Here is a 24,576-nt window from a genome sequence, read left to right on the forward strand (position 1 = left end):
CCGCCTCAACATCGAGATGTGAAACACATTGTGGATACGGTCTAACTCTGGAGGTAGCTCAAACTGATAAGCGACCGGTCCCATACGCTTCGGAATCCGATACGGCCCAATGAACCTAGGGCTCAACTTGCCCTTATGACCGAATCTTAGAACTTTCTTCCATAGAGAAACCTTAAGAAAAACGAAATCACCTACAGAGTACTCAATATCTCTCATTTTCAAATTTGCATAAGACTTCTGTCTATCAAAAGCTGCCTTCAGACGGTCCCAAATTAGTCTAACCTTATCTTTGGTCTCAAAAACCAACTCAAGGCCCAAAATCTATCGCTCACCCAACATAGCGAAGTACGACACTTACGACCATACAAAGCCTCGTAAGGTGCCATCTGAATGCTAGACTAGAAACTGATATTGTAGACGAACTCAACCAATGGTAGAAAATCCTTCTAACTACCTCGAAATCTATCACACAACTCCGAAACGTATTCTCCAGTATCTGAATCACCCTCTCAGATTGACCATCAGTCTGAGGATGGAACGCAGTACTGAAGTCCAATCTCGAACCCAGAGCCTTATGTAGTTTCTTTCAAAATCGAGAAGTGAAACAAGAATCTCTATCAGAAATTATCGAAATAGGAACCCCATGCAGTCTTACAATATCTGAGATATAGAGTTTTGCTGACTTCTGCAGAGAGTAGTCCGTCTAAACCGGAAAAAAATGAGCGGACTTGGTCAATCGATCCACGATGACCCAAACAGAATCCTTTTTAGTGGGTGTCAAGGGCAACCCACTAATAAAGTCCACCGTCACTTGTTCGCATTTTTATAAGGGAATCTTAACAGGTTGTAACAGACCCAAAGGAACCTGGTGTTCAACTTTAACTTGTTAGCACGTTAGATAAAGAACAACAAAATTCATAACCTCACATTTCCAACCGGCCACCAGTACAACTCACAAAGATCGCGGTACATTTTATTACCACCGGGATGCATACATAAGGGCTACTATACGCCTCTCTCAGAATCGACTGCCTCAGATCAAAATCATTCGGTACGCAAACCCGTCTTCAAAAACATAAAACCCCATCTTTATTCAACCCAAAATCAAAAGTACTGCCATTCCCAACCTGACGGACTCGCAAAACCAAAGACTCATCCTTTAACAACTTTTCTTGACTCTGATCAATTCAAGTCGGCTTAACTTGCAACTCGGCCAATAAACTCCCATCATCAAATAGACTAAGACGACCAAACATCACTCTCAAATCAGTCATCACTCTACGACTGAGAGCATCAACCACCACATTGGATTTACCAGGATGATACTCTATCGTGCAATCATAATCTTTGAGCAGCTCAATCCACCGACATTCCTAAGATTCAACTCCTTCTGAGTAAGGAGGTACTTGAGGCTCTTGTGATCAGTGTAAATAATACACCTCTCACCATACAGATAATGCCTCCAAATCTTTAATGCAAATACCACAGCAGCCAACTCAAGATCATACATCACATAATTCCCCTCGTGTATCTTAAGTTGACGGGACACATAAGCCACAACCTTACCATCTTGTATCAGTACACATCCCAAACTGACGTGCAATGTATCACTGTACACCACAAACTCTTTACCAGATTCAGGCTGTATCAAAACAAGAGCCTAAGTTAGAACAAACTTGAGCTTCTCGAAGCTCGATTGTTATGCATCAGTCCAATCAAAAGAAACTCACTTATGCAGAAGCTTAGTCAATGAAGCTACAATCAGAGAGAACCCCTTGATAAACTGCCGATAGTATCCCGTAAGACCCATAAAACTACGAATCTTAAATACATTCTTAGGCTGTTTCCAATCAAGCACAACCTCAATTTTCCTAGGATCAACTCAGATCCCCTCAGCAAAAACCACGTGCCCTAAAAAATTTACCTCACGCAACCAGAACTCACAGTTGCTCAACTTAGCGTAGAGTTGTTTCTCTCGAAGTATTTGAAGCACTACTCTAAGATGCTCATCATGCTTATCCCCGGTCTTAGAGTAAACCAAAATATCATTGATGAAGACTACGAAGAACTGATCTAGATACGGCTGGAAGACTCGATTCATCAAATCCATGAATGCAGTCGGAGCATTCGTCAAACCAAAATGCATAACTAGGAACTCGTAGTGCCCATAACGAGTCCTAAATGCAGTCTTATGAACATCAACTTCCTTAACTCTAAGCTGATGATACTTAGAATGGAAATCTATTTTCGAGAACACTGAAGCCTCTCAAAGCTGATCAAACAAATCGTCGATCCTCTAAAATGGATACTTATTCTTCACAGTTAGCTTATTCAACTGCCGGTAGTCGATGCACATCCTCATGGTACCATCTTTTTTCTTTATGAGCAGAATCGGTGCCCCTCACGGAGACACACTAGGACGGATGAAACCACGATTCAGAAGCTCTTAAAGTTGAGTCTTAAGCTCTACAAGCTCCTTTGGTGCCATACGATATGGAATAATGGACACCGGAACTGTACCTAATAGAAACTCAATGCTGAACTCAACTTATTGGTTCGGAGGTCAACCCAGTAACTTCTCAGGAAAGATATCTAGAAATTCCCTCACTGTTTTGATATCCCCGACAAAAGAGTCCCTAGAAACTGAAACATTGATGAAATCCATAAACGCCTCACACCCTTTCCGAACCAATTTCTCAGCCACAAGAGTAGAGATCACATTAGATAGATAATATTGATGCTCACCGATCACAACCACTTCTTTATCTTCTAAAGTCCTTAGAATGATCCTCTTAGTCGTGCAATCCAAACTAGCTTGGTGCTTAACTAACCAATCCATACCCAGAATTAAGTCGAACTCCCAAAACGGTAGCTCTATCAAATTTTCCAGAAATACAGCCCATTGTACTTCTAATGAAACATTCTTATAAAGTCTATTAACCTGAATAGACTGCCCCAATGGACTCAGTATAGTGATCTCACTAGAAATACTTTCAACAAAAATCCCCAGATTTTTAGAAATAGTACTAGCTACATAGGAGTGTGTAGAACCTATGTCTATCAGAGTAGTATAAGGTACATAAAAAATAAACAACGTATCGGTGATAACATCAAGAGTATCTCTATCCTCTCGACGTCATGCAACATAAACTAGTGTTGGCTGCCTCACCTCAGTCTGATTAGCATCTCTGCTTGGTGCTCTCTGTCCTCGAACCATACCATTACCACCCCTAGTCGGTCCACAACCCTTAGGTAGTTGTTGAACTGCTCTTTGAGGCTGTACAGAACCCGGTCCTGAAGCTTGCATCTGATCAGCCCACTGTGGACACTCTCTTATAAGGTGCTCCAAAGATCCACACCTCAGACAAGCCCCTAACCTCTTCCAACACTCGCCCGGATGGTGCCTACCACAATTCTCACATGGCTGAATACTAGTAGGAGCAATAGAAACCCCCACTCTAACCGGCCCATTAGGTCTGTCCCACTTATTAAGCCTTTGAACAGAACTAGAGAGCTTAAAATCCTTCTTATTCTTGCCTCTCTCACGATCCCTATTTTGGCACTCTACGCGCTTAACCTCCTCGGCGATCTTCGCCTTATTTACCAGAACTGCAAACTCTCGCTCCCTCTATGGAGCAATCAATACCCTCAGATTATTCCTCAAGCCATCCTCAAAGCAGACGCATTTCTCATACTAAGACGGCATTATGCCTCGAACGTAGCAGCTCAACCTCAAAAATTCAGCCTCATATTTGGCCACAGATCTATCACCTTGCGTGAGATTCATGAACTCACGCCTACGAGCATCCACATAGCTCGCTGCCGCATACTTCCCCTAGAAAGAAGTGTTAAAGAAATCCCAGTTCAGACGATCCGGCTGAGTACCCTCCTTAACCGATAACCACCATTGATATGCCTCATCGCGAAGCAAAGAGATTGCACCCTTAAGTTTTTGCTCAGGAGTACAGTCAATGTCATTTATGATCCTTTCGGTGGCCTCCAGCTAATACTCGGTGATAGTAGGGGTGACTTTAGTGACACCCCTAAATAGCTCAACTCCATTGCGCTAGAGTTGTTTAGTTACTGATCCACGGCTTCCAGATCCAGTCTTGGGATAGTGTATCATCCCTAATTGAACAACTTTGAGACCCAGTCTCAGTAGCAAGTGAAACCAGTGTCTCACTCGCCTCAAAATTTGGCATATTACCCAAAAAGAAAGACTTAGCTCGAGCCTCTCTGCAGCCTCTATCGCGCCCACGAATACCATGACCGTAAGTTCCACGAGCACTCATCGTAAATTTCAAATTTTATCTACATTATAAAATTTTATGTATCAGTTCAAGTATTTATTAGCAGATATGTTATGTGTAAATTGTCAAAAGTTTCAGAAGTTTTTCAAAGATTTTAGTCTCTAACTAGCTCAGTATAGTTTTCAGAAAGTACTAACTATAGTGTTTCTAGAGTATTCTATCTAAATTCAGAAATACTTACAGGATCGGTGCCAGAGACTTGGTATATCACATACTTTCTCAAATTATCCAGATTATTTGAAAATTAATTCTTTTTTAAAATAATTTTGGAACCCAAAATTCATAGCCTGAGTTTTGTAGTCTGGCTCTGATACCACTAAATGTAACACCCCAAACCTGGCTTAGACATTACGGTCAAATCTAGTAATGTTACGATGAAGGGTTTTGAAAACTGAGTAGTTTCGATAAACCTTTCAAGTTCAAAATCTCATATGTCTATTTTTGAAAATGTTATTTAGTTAATTTATTTGCCCAAACATAACTTACAGCAGAAGTGTTAGTCAATCGTGTATATTTTGAAAACTTCAGTTCGTGTTGTCAAAAAATCTTTATTTTAGTAAAAAACTATATTTTTAGTCAACCATCATAGAAAAAAAACCAAAAAGAAAATCCAAAATCATAATAAAAACCAAAAATAATCCTTAATTAAATAAAACCTTTATTTAAACTAGTGGTCAACGCGAGACTCTGCTCAACCGATCCGCCTACGTTTGTGGATTACCTGAACAGAACAGACAATAGATTCAGGCTTATGTCCATTTCAGATACAGATAACAGAATCAGATAAGCAGTACAGATATGCAAAATCCTACCCCCATCCTCTACACACCATCTCCGGCCAACCCATCACACCAGGTGGGGTTAAAAACACCCACTCATCCTTATACACCATATAGTGTGAAAACGACACGTTACAGATATTATGCAGTCAAGCTGTCAGAGTATAGGCTAAGTGTTGTTGTACAAATCACTTCCTGCACATATACAAACCCACCCTAGTCATAGATACATAAATAACAGATACGATATTAACATGTATAACATGCTCATAAACAGATGTTATATATATACTTATTCAAAAACAAATATACTTATCAATATCCAACACAAAGCAGTCTATAAGAATATCAAATCACATAGTTTAGGGTTTGGTTAGCATTTACCGACCCTACAGTAGGCCCATAGTCGAGCTAAATGAACCGTTCGACCCTAGAGAAAATTTTAAAATTATGGGCCCACACGCCCAGATTGGCATTGCTCGTGTGGCCCACACGGCCTGGCCCAAAACTAACACGCTCATATGGCATGACCGTGTGGGCCCACATACCTGTGTGGCCCACACGACCACACACACAATGTCGCACGGCCGCACCTTCATCAAACACGGTCGTGCCTCGCACATGGCCACGCACACGGTCAATCACGTGGCCAGGCATATGCCCGTGTGGCATCGATAAAAGGCTTTTTTAACTTTCACTGAAGCTCATTTTTCTATGTTTTGAGTACACACTTGGTACGATTTTGATGCGAAACCATTCTCGAGACTTTCGAAACCTAAAAATAGAGTACCCGACACCTTTTAGAAACCAATTTACAATTCTAACACGATTACCCAATTATGCAAAAATCGACTTACCGCTTTTCAAAAATGATCACAACCTCGAATCAAGTCGTTGAAGTGAAAATCTATGCTTCACCGTCTTTACCTAAGCAACAAAATTCATCAATTACTCACCAACTTGTTGGATCGCCGACACCCCTACGGCGCAGCAGAAAAATTTAAAAATCGGTGACCCTAACCACATATCCATGTGTGAGGAACGAATCAAGGTGAAAAAGGTTACAAAATTACCTAATGTTTATTCTGAGTAGACAACAACTTCTCTACAACGTGTAGTCTGATATACAGTCGAACCAAGCCGCAATCTATCGAGACTCTGACCTCTACGTAATCCACCCAGTTGACTACGAACGGAAGAAATCCCCAAAATAGTTTTTAAAGTGATTTTTCTTTGATGGTTGTTAGACCCAAAAACAAAGAAAAACGGGATTCCTATATATCCTTTTATTTTAGGGTTTTTAGGAATTAAATAAATATAATAATATTTTAAACTGAAAATTATAATTACATTAATTATAATATAATTTCGGTAAACCATATATTTATTTGAATTCATATGCTAACCAAATTCATGTCCTCATTATGCGTACAACAACCTTGTACATAATGTGTTGGAAATTTGATTACCGACACCCAAAAACAATAGCAACTATGGTTTATTCCGTTCATTTCAACTATAGGGTGTGACCCTGTAGGTTCCTATAACGTTAACAGTAATACTAGAACGATTCCAATGTTACAAACAATGAGTGGAGTCTAGCAATGCATCATTGCTACCCAAGTCACAAGAGATCGTGATTCGATATAACCTTTTTATGATTAACCTTTTATGCAATAATCCTTAAGTTCTTTATCTCTGGATTGGACACAAGTCATGGAATAGTCACACTTGTATAATGCAATCCATGTTCCTTGATATCTTAAGCAGACTATGATATACAAATAAGTATGACATCTCATATCAACTTATTTGAGCATGGCCATGCATTTCTAGTCTCACTTAATCAAGTGGCCTAAGATATTACTCCCATTATGTAGGAGAGACTTATTCTATATCAACCAACTATATCCCTCTGCATCGATTGTGGTATATCCAACATCAGCCTTTATAGAACAACCAGTTACGGTGTACGTTTGACTGTATCAAAATATACTACTCACGATGTTTGGGATTATGATGATCTCAAGTCTGAGGATCATATACATATTAATCACTATGAGTAATGTCATGACAATTACATAATAATCCAAGAAACATACTCATAATGGGTCAGTCCAATATGTTGTTCTCTAACACACATATTCATGCATCGATTCTGACATTCCATATCAATGACAACTCTTTATCATCAATCAACTACATGTTAGTCTTAATGCATTATCGTTGTCCTATCCAACAATAATACTTGACTAAGGATCTTTTAAGAATAATCATATTATTCTTAGGACATTATTATAAAGCAGTTTATTTATACACACAGAAAAGAAACTGAAATAATAATGGTAACGCCTTATATTAATAAACATGATAAATCAAGTATGTTATTACAACCATCTTATGATTGATCTTTGGGCATACTCTAACACAACTATCGGCTATCATTAACATTGCCAACAACTGAAAACCCACCATTAACAATAAACAAAACTTCACATACCAAGCCGATTAAAGAAACAAAAAATGCAGTAGCAACAATTTGAACGAGGAAAACGACAACAATTCAAAGAAAAAAATAGAATTTAAAAGTGAGAAAAATAAGGGAGGAGAGAAAAAAGTCAGAAAAGAAAAAAAAAGCTTTTGGGAAAAAGAAAAAAAATTAAAAATTTAGAAATATAATATTCCCCATAATTTTCTCCTCCTAACCCACTAACTCACAACCACCTCATAATTCTAGCTCTACCAAAACTCTATTAGTCAATCGAGGCAGAAATTAACATCCATGCTGCGTAGGGATTCGAACACAAGACCTCCAACACACTAACTCCCTTACCACTCAAACCAATAAGCTCATTCTGGTATTGATTAACAGACAATTTTATATAAGCCCACTCAACAAGGGTAAGGCTAGGATTAGAAAAATAACAAAATTTGGCAAAAGGGAGACTTGAACCCAATACCTCATACACACACTAAGAACACTTAACCACTGAAGCAGATACATAGTTGTGTCAAATATTTACAGAAAAAGAAATAAATTATTTAGGGATTTACACCTTATTTCATAGTGGGTTCACATAAAAACAAATGTGAGGTGCATTAACGCGCTGGTGTTGAACTTTTCAACTGTTGAGTGGTACAACACTAATCGGGTTATGTGACAGTTTGGATGCAAAAAAAATTGTGTCAAATGTTCCACACCGATATGATTATGTCCACGGAAAGATTAAGAGGGGAAAAGATGGAACGGATTGGGCCGTGGAACATCAGTGTTATATAGCACTATGGAATACCTAGTATGAGAGGCGGCTTGAGATGCACTCCTGTATATTTGACTTCACTGCTTCGAAGGAATACATACAATGGTACTTGGCTTGAGGGCGTCTTTTTTATATGGTGAGCAACTCATGGTAGTATAAAATCATGGCTGCAGATAAGAAAGTCAACTTGTAGTGGAGCCCGATTTGGAGGACCAACCTTTGAACACACACACACTTCACCAGACTAATAGGTTGACACTTTTGGGGAGGGGTCCTAGAGCAAAGCATATTACTGGAGATGGATGGTTGTAGTTCAACTTACCAGTAACCGCAATCCCCAATAATGTTGGATATGTTTGGATCGATACCTATCGATGATAACATGACACCCGATCCTCCTGATGTGTACAATACACCCCAACACATCGTCAACGAAGGCCCGTAAACTACTACACCCTGAATGACGATACCACTCCCGATTCATTCCAATTTTAATACTAGTAAATTTAAAGTGTTGTATCATATTTGTTTAATTGATTTATAACTCCACAAATTATGTATTTTTTGTATAACTTATAATATAATTTTAAAGTATTAAAATTTTTATATGTGTTTATAATTAATTAAAAATATAAGTTAATTTTAAATAAAAACATAACACTAAAGAATTTAGCTAAATTAAGCACTAATGGTTTTGAATTAAACTTAAAAGAACATTTCATTTTCAAAGTATCAAGCATGATTACAAATTTCATTTCTATAAAACCATAAAAAAACACCGATAGTTGAAACCTCAAAAATACTTTCTTCTTATAAAACTACGGTTGCCTTCATTAATTTTGGAAAATGTTCATTTAATTAATGCAACCATTATTAAGACGAGATAGCGAATTAGGTGTTATTTTTCGAAAAACTCAATGCACATCATTGCCTTTAAAAAATATTTTGTTTATCTTGGTTACAGAGGAAAATATACCATACTATCCCAATTATTAACTTATCCAAATAACATGCATAGTTTAATTTCTATATATATAAATCTGAAAATCCATCCTAAGAATGAAAATCATGCATGCATGAAAATCCCCAAAACGAAAACAGTTCCAAACCATAATTTCAAATAATTTTATAGTCCAAAAATCGAATAATACTAGAAAAGAAAGCTAAATAAATAAAATCATAATGGTGTTTTGAGTCCCGAGTCTGAAGCCCGTCGTATGTCTGCATGCCAATTTCGATCCTAAGTTTGTTCATTACCTGAGAAGGTGAAGTAATGGGATGAGCATAACAAGCTCAGTGTGAGTCTAAGCAATCAAACATATTGCATACATTCAAGTATTTTCTCATAGAACCACAATCAACATCAATAATAACATTCCTATGCAACATGATCATGACATAATGCACATATGAGTCCTACCCATACCATCCGTTACACACCATGGTTTCCCCAGAACCTGTCTGCCAAACTCTAATGCATGTGAGGAAAGCTCGATGTGGTAGAAACCACCGTATAACATAAATGCAGAAAATCTACCGAATAACATATAATGCAATAAAATCATCAATCTCCTCGATACTCCAGGTGTAGTGCACTGACTACGTATAAATGTGGACTTAATATGCCACTAGTACTCCTCGGAACTCCTTCGTCAACAATAAAGAACCCACCCCAATGCAGATGCAATATGTCACACAATCTTATACATAGCCATAAATCATACTTTAACATTTTATTGAAAATTTTAATATATGCCCTCAATTATCAAATACTATTAGCGAATGGAAATAATATTCCAACTTTTAATTTACCAATAAAATGGTATCATTCAACAAATCACAATTTCATTTTCATTTATAACTTTTCTTTGTGTGCATTTATAGTAGTCTTTCGAACATATCATAACAAATCACTTGTACAAATATATCATGCATAAGATTTATTTCATTCATAATCATGCCATACATACAACCCAAACATATATCAAACTAACCAAACATTCATCACAATGTCAATCAATCAATCATTCAGTCAAACTAGAAAGAATGCTACCATGCCAAATAGTTAGGGCCCGTAACGTACCTGGTTCGACCACTTACAAATTTAATTACATAGCTATTAAGCCAAGCCCAATCAGCAAACTAAATAATCTATTCAATCATTATAAATATAATTACCAATTAAGTTTTTATAGTTTAGGTCCCACACCTTATTGACGCTCTTTTGTAGCACACTAGTGAATCTTGTGGTTTCTTTAATAAAATTTAAAATGGACCTAAGTTAAATTAAAAAAAATCAGTTAATCAATCCAATTGTGACAATTACCATTATTTTTTGAATCCAAACTAGTTAGATTTCTTACACTATTTTGATGCGAGTCGTACGCATGAACATTTTTCGGCTTTACTATTGATTTGGTGCATTCGGGTCAGCAAATAGCACATTTAAATACTAGAAAATAATTAGCTAATCTTGATTAAAATCCTTGAGTTAATCAATCCATAACCTTTTCCAAAAATCTATGTCGAAACAACTAACTAGTTTATGATTACCCACACTTACGCTTCCCAATATGTCAGATCCGATTTGCCTATTGGTGAAGAATGATTTTTCATAATTAAAAAATGTTTCAAAGATGATTAGGAGGGGTTCAAGAACCCAAAATAATTCTAAAAAAATATTTGAAAGAATTAAAGAAAAACAACGCCCTTTCTTGCCTATAGGCACACACACCACCACTCGTAGTAGCCAATTTTGGGGTTGATCTAAAACAACTTTAGGAATTGATAAAAAAGATGGAAAAATACCCATTAAATCTTTAAAAATTCCTAAAATTTCATATCTAGAAATTTATATTTTTATTTATTAAGATTTAACAAGAAAACGAGAGAAATATATTTTACACAAGCTAGATGCTAGGGGCGGCAATGACACTTCTTGGCAACGTTAGGAATCGATCATGGAGACTCAAGATTTCAGATTTGGAGTGGATTTAATTAGAGAAAAATGACAACAATATGATGGAGGAGATGATGCAAAATCTTGTGGCAAAAAAAAAGATAATAAAACTAGGTGTTATGGCGACGACAACAATGGATGAAGAAAGAAAAATTGAAGATCAAGGAAGAGAGGGGAGGGGATGGATGGCTAGGGTGAGAGAAAAAGAAATAAATACAGACTATTTTGTGTAAAATTAACATTTATATGAAATGTTACAAGGCTATGAATTGCACACACATTAAAAACAAGAGATTTTTGCAAAATGTAATTATTTTGTAGGGGAAAGGATTTGAATTTGGGACCTCAAATTAAATTATATGCTTTCACATTTAACAATAACCACTTAGCTAACTCCTTATTTTTGATATAATTCTACATTATCATTAAGCTAAATTTTAGGATGTTATAACAACCCTATTCCATTCATATGAAATGACTATTCCATTACAACTCTATTCCATTCTAGTGAACCAAAAGCTATATGAAAAAATATATTTTTTAATTGATTTAGGACCTAATTGGGAATGGGAAGAATTATGACTAACCAAAAGGACAAATTGCCCAATTTTTTGTAAATTGGTTTTCTATGTGCAACCAGTCACGTCATCCCTTCTTTCAAAACCCTAAATCATTTAAAAATTTCCCAGAAACTAAAATTAAAGGGTTCTTTCAAAATCAATTTATCCCTTCAAATTTATTAACTTCCCAAACACCAAAACAATCCCCAATTTCAAACAAAATTACGTTTTCTTCCCTAAATTCATCATTATTTTTCTTGAGTTCAAATCCCAAATTAGAGTTGTAGATTATCATTTTCATTAAATTAAGGTAATATTTTGACTTTTTTTGGTTAAATAAAGAGTGATGTTAATTCAAATCGAGTTTTAAATGAGAATATTTAGATTTGATGTCTTTAAAGCATATTTGGATTCGAAAATGATAGATACCGAAATATTGAGTAAACTTGTGTTTTCAAAGTTATTTTTGATTTATTTTAACATAATTAGAAAGTATTTCACTTCAATTTTATAGTTCATAATCAAATTTTTAAGAATAAAACTTTTCCCCTTTTTTCGTGTTATTGAACGCTTCAATTTTCTGAAAAATTTAGGACCATGAATTTGGGTTAAAGTAATGGTTTAGATATGAAATTATATGTTATTTAGGATTTTTGGAATCAAAGTGGAGGATTATAAACAAGATTACGATGTCGAAACTTCAATTTCAACAAAATTAGCTAGTTTTCGGTAGTGATAAAGGAGAGGCTTGAATTGTTTTTTTTTTGCTGTTTGGTTGTGTTCAAGACTGTTTTTGATGAGTTTTGAATTTTTTTGTTATGTGTGTTAAGTGTCGGATCAATCAGGAGCCACTACGAGAAAGTTTAAAGGTAAGAAAAAGTATGTTTGAGCTTTCGGCTAGTAAGTGGAAGTGTGATTGGTGTGTGTTCGGAGTTGCTGCTGGTTTGCACAATTCATAATGTCAATAAGGAGTTTAGGAATAGCCAAAACCCCTATCCTATGTTCTGAGTGTAAGCCTTTCTTATATTTTTTGTCTTGATATAGAATTATGCCTAATATATGTCGACTAGTGGAATGTGATGTTATTATGACAAGTAATGTGTGTGGAAACTTGTAAATGATATGTGATAAACTGAGTTTTAATGCACTCATATGTGATCGGATATGTAATGGCTCAATGAGCATAGTTGTGGAACTTAAAGTGCAATTAAATGTGAATCCGATAAGCATGCATTGTGTACAAGTTTATAATGTGAATTGATGATTATCAATAGAAATTATATGCATTAATAAAATAATTAAATGTGTGTAATTGTTGATATTTTGGCCTTGTGGTCTATTGAAATTGTTGGATGTAGTTAGAATGCCATAGGATTGTGAGTAATCACCTTTGTGTTTTGTGATTTGGGTATTGAGGGCCCCGGGATATATGAGAGAGATACAGGAATGTCGAGCTAAGATCCATTCATCGGGACTTATTAGTGTGTTGGAGAGTGTTTAGCTTTATTCTAAACTTATGGGATCTGTTAGACTCTTTGAACCATTAGTGTGATGGAGATCCGTTTATCCAATGTGTGGTGATAGAGTCCACTTTTATGTTTCATGTTCTCAAGTTGCAAAATTATTATTAATTGATTAATATATGTAATATGTTGTGTGTGAATGCGTGTGAGTATATAAGCTAGATTTGTGAGATAATGAAGCATGAATACATTACTTTGTCTTGACAGAAATATGGTTGTGAATGAGCTTTAGTATACTATTGCTTAACTAGTGATGTTGTGTGTATGCTTGCAGTAGTTCCAAACATTAACTGAGCTTATTTAAGCTCACACACTCCACATTAACATCTTACAGATAAGTAGCTCTTTCAGTGTGAGTGGAGCGGCCAAGGAAGTGATCTTAGCAAGGCAATAAAATTTCGAATAGGTGGTTTTATAGTGTTTGGATATATTGAATAAAGGAAATGTGAGTTAGAGTTTTAGTTTTGATTATTAACATTATTTTATTAATTCTATCTTGGTATTGGATTGAAGGAATGTAGATGTTGTTTTGAGCATGAAAAACATTTTAACTTGTTAAATTTTAGCATTCTGGATAAAAGTAACTATACTCGAGACCAAAATATCGATACATGCTTGTTTAGTATTGATACTTTTGCTGTTTTTCAAAAAATTAAAAATAGTCCTTATTACGGATAAATATATTTCTATTGTCGATTAAATGTTTAATTAGTCATGAACTCATCATTAAATGTTAATTGTAGTAGTTTGCATGTGTATAAGTCCCGATAGTTCTTGTAGCATCTTGTTACTCAGGTCTGACGACCGAACCAGGTGAGGGGTGTTAGAAGGTAAGCTTGATTAGCTTTATTTTATTATTTTTATTTAATTTGGAATTTTTAAATTAAGTGGAGTAAAATGAAATTATCACCGACACATCAAACTAGAAAAATTATCTTTTCATCCTTAATACGTTTATAAAGAGATGATTCAAACATTTTCACTCATATCATAATAAAATCTTTGATTGCTTAATATGAACTTAAGTACTTTGCAAACTTTATGTTGGTTTACCTTATCTATATATCTGGTAGGTAGCAACATGTAGATGCTTTATTGAAGATAGCCACTAGACCAAAACAGGTTTTTAGCGGTGTGTTTTTTTGACCTTTAGCGGCGCTTTTTAGAGCCGCTAATAGTGAAAGCGCCACAAAAAAATGCCGCTGCTGACAACGTCGCTAACATTTGCGGTGTTTTTAGAAATAAACACCGCTAAAGGTCATGACTTTTAGCAGCGCTTTAATAAAAATGCCGCTAAAAGTCAAGACCTTTAGCGGCACTTTTCCCACAAACGCCGCTAAAGGCCAGGACCTTTAGCGGCGCTTTTACCACAAATGCTGCTAAAGATCATGACCTTTTACGGCGCTTCTACCACAAACGCCACTATGAAGAATGACCTTTAGCGACATTTTTTCACAAATGCCGCTAAAAACATGACTTTTAAAAAAAATTAATTAAATAATATTTATTTCTATCATAAATATTATATTATGTTTTATTTTTGAAATTTAAACTTTAAACTATATACTTTTAAGGATAATAAATATTAAATTAAAATTTCTATTAAAATTTTAACTTAAAGCTAAATATAAAAATTAATGAATTTAAATTAAGAAAGTTAAAACAAGATACATTCTATATTAGAATTACATAAGAAAATTGTTTACATTCTATATTAGAATTACATAAGTTTTGTGACCGCATTTAGTATAGTTCCTTAATCTTAAAGATATTTCAAAAGACAACAATTTTGCAAAAAAGGGTACAAGATTTAATATAAGTGCAACAACAAGCACATTATTTATCATAACCTTCTCCAGGCTCTATACATCCTCCAAGCTGGAAATCCATCTCAATTCTGAAATCTTAAACGTCAAAACTAGTCCTCAGCATGCAAACAACGTGGCTGTATAACTTTAGCAATAAGTTATGCTGTCATCAAACTATGCCTCAAATCAAAGATATAGGTTACCCATCCACATAGAGAGATGCATGTATCTCATTCTGCCAAATACATTAGACAATTTGTGGTGAGGGGAAACCAAAAAATATCATAAATTGTAAGAACAGATTATGCCTGGACTATATGCTTCTATGCCACCTTAACTAGAAACTATTTCACAGGATTAATTGCCAAATACTCAAGCATACACTTAGACATCAAGTTTTGAACCAAAAAAATTAGAGCCAAGAGAATAGGAACAATAAATCTTCTCATAATCAGCATATGGTGATTTCGTTATGTTTCTGCTTACTATTTTCCATACACACTTCTTCTCTTTGCTTCAAATTCCAAATTCCAAACACACTATAAGGATTTAGAAGATGTTTTCACCAAACCCTTATTTCTTAATTTTTTTTAAACTGAATTCTTTTTTTTTTCCACCCATTTGTTTCAAGTATGAAATGATATAATTTCTTTAGTATCTATCACAATAACCTTTACTAAGAATTGAAACTAAATTTCTAAATTTTGAACAAAACTGAAAGTTCAATTAAATGATACCTTGGTGGATCGCTAAATCTTTCAATTCATTGCCCTTATATCTAGTTCCCTTAAGTTGATGACTAAATCTTCCCCTTGTATGTGCATACTAAAAAAAACCAAGAAAAATTAGCAATCATAAGTATTGTCTAAAATTTAGTAACTGACATTGTCTAAAATTCAGCAGATGCAGAAAATTTTAGACAAGATAATTGAGTACTAGTCTCATATGATGATTCATAGTTCAGCTCCACATTGTCCCATTGCTATATCATCATGCTTTATTTTCTATTACAGAACTCCTTTAAATATGGTCAAGGAAAGGTTGAATCTTCCGTTACCTCCATGAATGTTGACGAAATCATCGTCCGAATCAGATTCAAGAATACTAACTGAATTAAACCAAAGATCCTCTTGGCAAGCTACAGCAAAAAAGAAACTTCTTTTGGTCAACTTTGATTTCCATTACTGGTATATACTAAAATCTAGTGCGCAAGAACCAAAAGACACAATCCTCTTAGTAGGAATCTTTTTTTGGAAAAAGGAAAGGAAATTTAGAACCAAAAACACCATGGAATCATGACAAAAACCTAGTTTTTAAGACAGTTCATTGCACAGAATGAAAAGTTCACTAGAAAGTATAAGGAGACCAACAATGTTACTTCAACTATTCTTTTTTCTTCAAATACACATGGTTGAAAAATATTTGGACATGTGTAAGTAGGCATGATCCTCCACATATATGGAAAAAATTTTAATTTTTGAGCGTACCTGTATTGTACATATACTTGTAGAAATAACATAGAGTACCAAAATGCTTATTGTATACTATCATTTACGTTAGTTCCTTTTTAACAAAGTATTTATCACAGAACATGATCGGAAGTTATAGCAATTCTGAAGATATAAGTCCCTTCGATTTTGGAAAATAATTTATACCCTTTCTTCATAAGTTTTTGGTAACCTACTATATTCTTCAGCAAAGATTATTGACATTGATGAAAAGAAATGATATACCATTTGTATCAATTTGACTAAGATACCATTGAAATTGAGTGAAATTGAATGTTGAGCTCGAAACCTCCGATCTTCTACGAGTAGTGGTTGCATCATTCTCCATATGCAAATATTCACTAACACCTATATCTATTACACGAGCATCACTATTCCTGTTCTTGGTTCCATCTGTGATGAAACGGGAAACCTTCCTGCGGTGTTTTCGGAACCGACGACGGGGCCTTCTCAAATTCTTGATTCTTTCAGCAGGTGCTGATACACAACTCCCTATTAAGACTGCTTAACTGCGGAACCCTGGTTTGACCCTAAATTTTTGTTAAGAAAGAGAGTAATTTTGTGATATATGTGTCTTTTGCATAATGTGATATAAGTGTGTGCACAAGTCCAAGTAAAAAAGAAACCTGAGTCAAGAGCTGAAAAAATTTATTTGGTGTCATTGAAAAATCTTAGGAGGATGGTGATATATGAAGCAATATTTCTCCCTCTAACTCACAAAAATTTCAGAAGCATAAGAGCAAATAGAAAAGCCAATAATACATGCCTACGTTTGAGTGTGAGGAGAGGAATGGCAACTTCAAATGAGTTAAAAGTGAACAAATATCAATTGGATGTAGAAACTAGTAGTTAATGGAATAAGCAGATTACCATGTCAACATTGAATCGTTCAATCCCAGCCAGAATCTGTGGTGCTAGAAACAGATCTGCCTGCAAACAAAGTCAACAGGCCATATTTATGTATTATTCAGAACATTTAAAAATAAATAGTTTCAGATATTTCTTATTCTACAGTACATTAGGAGTGAACTTCTAAAAGGGTTTCATAACAAGCAACAGAAGATGATATTAGCTAAGTCAAACAGAACTTAGATCTATGGCTAACTCATTTCATCTGAAATCCAAAGGCATATATAGTTCAGGGGCAGAATGGCATCTAGATGATGTCTGATTTACATTTTCTTAATCACATATTGCTGCAGGAAGCACCCCCCTAAAAAAATAAAAATAAAACTAAAAATAAAATAAAATAAAATCAATCCACATTAATTCAAAGGCATGTATAAACAGGAGAGAATGAAACTAACCATGGAAACTTCATCCCCAGTGACATATTTTCCAGCATGATCTTTTAACTGCTTATCAAGCGCTGAAACAAAGAAGCATTAATCAAATCGATATGCTAGATCTATTAGAGGAAACAATAATCCTGATGGCATTTAATCTTAGTAAAAGTGTAAAAGTAGAAAACTATGAGACCCAAGAATAACTTGAAAATTGTAGAACAAAACAAAAAGAAAACAAAAAAGAAAAATGAGGAAAACAAAAAAGAAAAATGAGGAAAATAACATTCTTTCAGGCGACCTCTTCTTCGTTGCTCCCTCTTGAATTAGGCGACCTCTTCTTGTTCTCCACGATGAACGGAGAGTTTCCTGTGAACAAATTCCCATTCCCACTTCTTTTACTCTCACCAAAATTCAATATCTCTCCGCATTCAGCTTTCAACAAATAAGAAGATGAATTCCCATTCCTCACACTGCCACTCTCATCAAAGAAGATGAATCGTCTTTGGTGCCTCCTTTTAGGGGGAAATTTGGGATTTTTTCGTTTTTGGGTTTTAGGGGAGAAATTTGGGGAAAAATCAGCGCCAATTTTTTTAAGTAAAATGAAATTTGTGGCGTTTTTATAAAAAAACGCCACTATTGCTTACCTTTTGCGGTATTTTTATGAAAAGTGTCGCAAAAAATTATTTCATTTGGAATAAAACGACACTGTTTCGCTATGCTAAAATTTTTTTATTTTGTCTGCTAAAAATTATTAGTTCAGTATTTTTATAAAACATTTATTATTACTATTTTTTATAAATTGATTTTTTATAAAATAAAAAAACTAAGTACTCTCAAAATAAATATTTTATATTTTAATAAGAAAACAAATGATAAAATGACTGTAATTAATTATTAAGTTAGAATTATCCAATATAAGCAATCAATCTCTCACATATCAAATTTCTATTAAAGATTGAGACGTTAATCATGATTTTAAATTATTCTTTTTCGATCTAATCTCCATTTTATTAGAGATATTTTTTTCTAACTAAAATATAATTACTATTATCTTGCTTTTATTTATTTATTTATCAATAAATAGTTACCTATCCATATCAATCTGTTGCTTTTATTTATTTATCAAAATTTTTAAATCTAATATTTAAATATATAAATTAAAAAACACCAATTAATCTAACCACTAACCCCTATATCCTAAACCCTAAATCATAAAACATAAACCCTAAACCCCTAACCCTTAACCCTTAACCTCTAACCCCTAACCCCTCTTTTACAATTATATAAGAACTTAATTTATATATAAATTAAAAAATACTAATTAATCTAAACCTTAAACCTTAACCCGATCTTGAATCTCTAAACCCTAAATCAGTAACTCTTAACCTCTAACCTCTAACCTCTAAACATTATTTAATATAAATTAAAATACACTAATTAATCTAAACCCTAAACCCTAACCTGACATTAAATCCATAAACCCTAAATTAATCCCTAACTCTTAATCTCTAACCCCTACCCCCTACTCCCTAAATCACAACCCTTAAACCAGAATCCCTAATCCATAATCCCTAATTCCATAATCTATAAACCTTAAAATTGTAACTCCTAAATCGGCCTTAAATTCTAAGTTAACCATATACCCTAAACCATATATATTAAACCCTAAACTATAATGATAATTAATTAAATATTTTGAAATTAATACTATTGTATCTTTTACAATTATATATGAAATTATTTAATATATAAATTAAAAATCAATCAGTCATGTACCCAAAAAAATTAAAATTATTTTAAATAATAGTATTTTAAAATTTCCATTTTTAACAAATATTTTTCTATGTTTTTTATAAATAAACAATTTATTTCTACGTGTCATTATTTCAAATTTATCGATTTTTAACAAATATTCAATTAAAAATAAATTGAATTTTAATTAAAATAAATAAACAAATTAAATAGTAAATAGACAGATAAAATGTTTTTGCGGCGCTTTTTCAAAAACGCCGCTAAATCCCGAGCATTAGCGGCGCTTTTTCAAAAAATGCCGCTAAAGCTCTGAGCATTAGCGGCGCTTTTCCAAAAACGCCGCTAAAGCCACGAAAGGTCAAAAAACGATGTTGTTGGGCTTAGGTTTTTTGCGGCGCTTTTTAAGAAAGCCGCTAATGCTCATTTTTAACGGCGTTTTTTGAAAAGCGCTGCTAATGCTCGATCTTTAGCGGCGTTTTTTATCCAAACGCCGCTAAAAATGCTGCTAAAAGCCTATTTTGGTGTAGTGAGCCGTTTAAAAAAATTGTGTTGATATCTATTTGTCAGATCTCATACGAGAGTTGTTGTAATGGATAACAAAATGCGAATTCACTTGAGCATAACTACTGAAGAAAATATTCCTTCGTAATCAATAGATTCTTTCTGTGGAATTTAGTCAAGTTAAAGTTTTTTAAAAAAATGTTCAATTAAGATATTGTTAACAATCTAGAGTTATATTTAAAAACTCTTTCAAAGTAAAATAAGAGAAAAATAAAATATTCCATACAATTTATTTGGTAATTTACTTGTTTAGGCTCTTAAAGTTTAACGTTTTTATATATTTTTAGAATTTTTAAATTGTTTAGAAATGTTTCAAATTTTTTTAAAAAAATTAAAATTTTTATAAATTTTTGGAATTTTCAAAAATATTTTGAATTTTAAAAAAATTATTTTGAATTTTTAAATAATTTTTGTCGAGAGGAATTAATTTGCTCATTTTCGAGACATAAGAGACCTTACCTCGAGACACATCATCTAGTATCTCAAGATATATTGACATCAAAGCAAAAATGCCTAAAATAAAATGAGGCTTGTCTCGAGACAAGAAGTCCTCTGTCTCGAGACACCATATAGAAATTTGATAGTTGAATTTGGATTCGAGTTTTGACTCTAAATGTAACTATGTGTAACCCTGTAATATGATGAATTGAATCTTAAACACTATGAATGCAAATGTGTGGGTATGATTGATGATTAAATTGATTTGAATATTAATTATGATTTAAATGTCATAATTATGTAAAAAAGATAGGTTGAGTTGCTTCAGTAACATAATGTGACATCACGCATTTGTATCTGACGATTGAGTTGGATGTGGGGTGTTATAAGATAACTAGATGAGCTAATTTCATTAGTTTGAGCATTTTAATTTTTTTTAGTTTTTGTGTCCTATATATGCATTCCATCAAAACTTCATTCTAAAATATCCCAGAAGGCTACTAATAAAGCATTTCTTTTTAACATTCTTGTTAGTTTCTTTTGTCCTAAGATAAGCTCGGGAAAGAAAAGTAGGGAAGATAGAAGATTGATACGAAAATCATTGAAAATGAGTATGATAGGTTGTCGGTTGGTCACGTTCTCGAAGTGTCGATCGATAATCTACAAGCAAATAAGTGAACTAAGCACTCTATGTAGTGCTGAGATTGGTTTTATTTGCTTCTCGTCAGCTGGTAAGCCATTTTCATTTAGAGACCCCTCTATTGAATATATTTCTAATCGCTTTCTCAATCAAAATCAACCTCTTAATGACAACACTCACTCTCTTGTCCTATCGAAAGATAAGAATCAATCAGCTAGCCCATATTATAATAAGGTCCTTATTCAACTGGATGGATCGAAAGAGAAAGAAAACGAGCTTGCTCGACAAACGAGTTGGAGAACAACTCATGGTTGGTAGGAAGCTCCCCCTGTTGAACTTAACCTGAGGGAGCTTGAAGAACAATACTCAAGGTTCGTAGAGATTCTCAACAATCTCTATATTAATACGAGTGAGAAGAGTGTCGCTGTCACTCCCTCAATGCTTGCTCCAAAAGATCTTCTCAGTTCACCAGTCCATTTACTACCAATGCGAATGAGGATGTACCTCATGCATTTCGTTCAGGCTACGGCGGTGGTCGCCAGTACTTTTGAACAACTTATACTTTCTTTAATAATAGTAAAGTCAACATTATCAGTTGTTATTTATCGTGTATTTTTTTGTTAGGCTTGTGATTCTTTAGATCCTCCGAGACATGTAGCCAAGCCAAGTTTATGATATGTTACAACATCCGAGAGTATTAACTGCATGTCAGTTTCAGTTCTGTATACCAGTATCTAATTATCTTCTTTCAATAAATTGGCGAGTCTTGAATCCATTCTATCATTTTTACTACTGCATTTATAAACATTTCAACTCAAGCTTGAGCACTTTCTTACATTATACCGATATGGAATTAATGGCACTTTCTCAACAGACAGAACCTATATTTAAGAAACTAAATATACTGTTACTGAATTAATGGAAGGGGATAATATTACTTTTATAAATCTTCACACTTCATATGAATCATTAATAAGATTGCATAAAAATAGATTACATTTTTACAAATTTATAGATATCTTAATATCACATTCTCTTGTGAATTGATTTGAATAAATTGGTTGTAAGGATATAACTTAGCTTCATTTCAAATACTTCTATCACCTTTTTCCTTTCTATTTTTCGTTTCATTCAATTTCCAGTTAACTAATCATTGTGGTCTTATCAAAATCTCCACCGAAGAAATGGAGTCTTTTCTCTTCCTGATATTTGATTCCATTTCTTAATATTTTACGACAGTAATAGCTAGCCAACGATCTGCTTACACAAGCTCACCACGTGGACAATGCAGGGCGGGACGTTACATAGTAAACCTAAACCGGAAATGTATAATCAAATTTTGTTAAAATAAAATTATACCCATACAATTTATTATTATTGTCTTTTTATTTTTCTTGAAGTATCATCCAAAAAGATATGAAAATATAACTTTTTTAAATACATAAAATAACTTAGAAGGATGTGGTGAAGGCATATCATTAATATGGTATTGTAGGGGACAAAAAACTTGCCACAAAAAAGAACTCTAGAAAATATATTCTATTTAGACAATAAATCATTGTCAAGCAATCTTTTCAAGAAATTTCCATTAATTTTAAATCATTTGGCTGCAAAACTTGATGTGGAATATTGTAAGAAGAGACAGAGCATCTTCCATTGCGATATATTCTTCTCTTTATATTGCATGAAAACTTTTTGTAACAGTATCATGAAAGTGAAGAATGTATCAATAATATAAGCAAATTCACAGGGTTGAGCTGAAATGTTAGCAAAACAGGATGCAACAATTTTATTAATCATCAGTTTATTGAAAGAAGATTGTTGATACAATATGATAATTGGAACTAAAACAGTCCTAGACCTTAAATAGTCAATGCTCGGGAATGCTACAATAGAGACCATAGACCATATGTTGGTTGGCTACATGAACTTGTTCCTGTATACCTTGAGGACTCCTGAGATTGACAAGCCTAACAAACATAAAAAATAAAACAATAAAAATAACATTTAACATCGTGGACTTTGAGGTACTAAACTATTGTTTAATAGGGCCATACCTAGGAGGAAAGGAAAAAGGGACATCCTCATCCATTGGAGCATGCATTGAGGAAATATTTGCAATGTTCTTGTCCCTCATGACAGAGAGCAAGTTGATAAACTCTGTTAAACGTTCTTCTTGTTCGTAGAGCTCCTTTAGGTTAAGCTAGTTAATGGGAGTTTTCCACCAATGACGAGTTTCTCTTCCATGTGACTGCTGGGCCAAAGCAATTGTCCTTTGTTTTCCTTTTGATGTATCTAGTTGGTTGTGGACCTAATTGAAATCTTGGACAAGCAAGTTGATTTTTACGTTACGACAAGCCTCAATAGGAGCATGAGTGGTTTCATTAAGAGGTTGGTTTGGGTTCACAAATCATTTAGCGATAGATTCAACAGAAGGATGACTAAACGAATAAGGTTTACTAGTTGGTGAGAAAATAATTAAAAGAATCTCACCACCACATAAAATAGAGAGCTCAAAGATTTTCTTATAAATTCCTATACGTTGTTTTGAAAATGAGATGAGCCTATCATCCTTATTTGCAATGAACTTAATCTCAATTTTTGTTTCCCCTAGTTTTCTTGCTTAAGCTTGTCATTACAAAAAAGGATCAAAAGACAAAAGAAACAAGCAAAAAAGTTAAAAAAGAATTATTTATTAGCCTTTCAGATGGTTTGGAATGAAGTTCTTCTTGGATGGAATTCATATATATAGCCAAAAAAAAACTCAAGAAATTAAATGCCAAAACTAATTAAATTAGGTGATCAAATTTGAGTTCAACAATTGATTGTCGTGTTAGTAAATGAATCTAATCTTGAATTAGGTAGGTAAATATGTTTCTTGAATGTAGTATACATCTTGTGTTATAGATCGTATATATATTATATCAAATATGCCTTAAAATGAAAAAAAATCATGATATTATGGTGCATTTTAAGTCATTTATATGTTGAAAAGTACCGAAAATCGATATCATTATTCTGTAAAATTAAAAGCTCACCCTAGAATAATTGATAGAATGTTCAAGAAAGGAAAGACTTCTAAATAAATCAAGAAAAAATTCTCCAAAAACCTATAAGGAAATAATGGATATCAAAATTTTTTTTCATTCAGAATTATGGTAAATTTTAGTATATATTAGGTTGTACTACCAT

General features: G+C 33.7%; 1 long non-coding RNA gene across 6 annotated transcripts; it reads right to left on the reverse strand.

Annotated features, from left to right (window-relative positions):
* Positions 1-15,048: 15,048 nt before the first annotated feature.
* LOC107914829 (uncharacterized) lies at positions 15,049-18,576 on the reverse strand. 6 transcript variants are annotated; one of them, XR_001689030.2, is made up of 7 exons: positions 18,292-18,566; positions 18,015-18,076; positions 17,578-17,637; positions 16,959-17,237; positions 16,257-16,337; positions 15,937-16,024; positions 15,049-15,434 (listed from the first exon to the last, which is right to left on the reverse strand). It is a non-coding gene; the product is annotated as an uncharacterized lncRNA (long non-coding RNA). The 6 variants fall into 6 exon arrangements; XR_001689027.2 differs by having other exon boundaries at positions 16,933-17,237; XR_005919306.1 differs by having other exon boundaries at positions 18,277-18,566.
* Positions 18,577-24,576: the final 6,000 nt, after the last annotated feature.

The sequence above is a fragment of the Gossypium hirsutum genome, chromosome D10 (genome assembly GCF_007990345.1).
Source record: "Gossypium hirsutum isolate 1008001.06 chromosome D10, Gossypium_hirsutum_v2.1, whole genome shotgun sequence".
Lineage (NCBI taxonomy): Eukaryota > Viridiplantae > Streptophyta > Magnoliopsida > Malvales > Malvaceae > Gossypium > Gossypium hirsutum.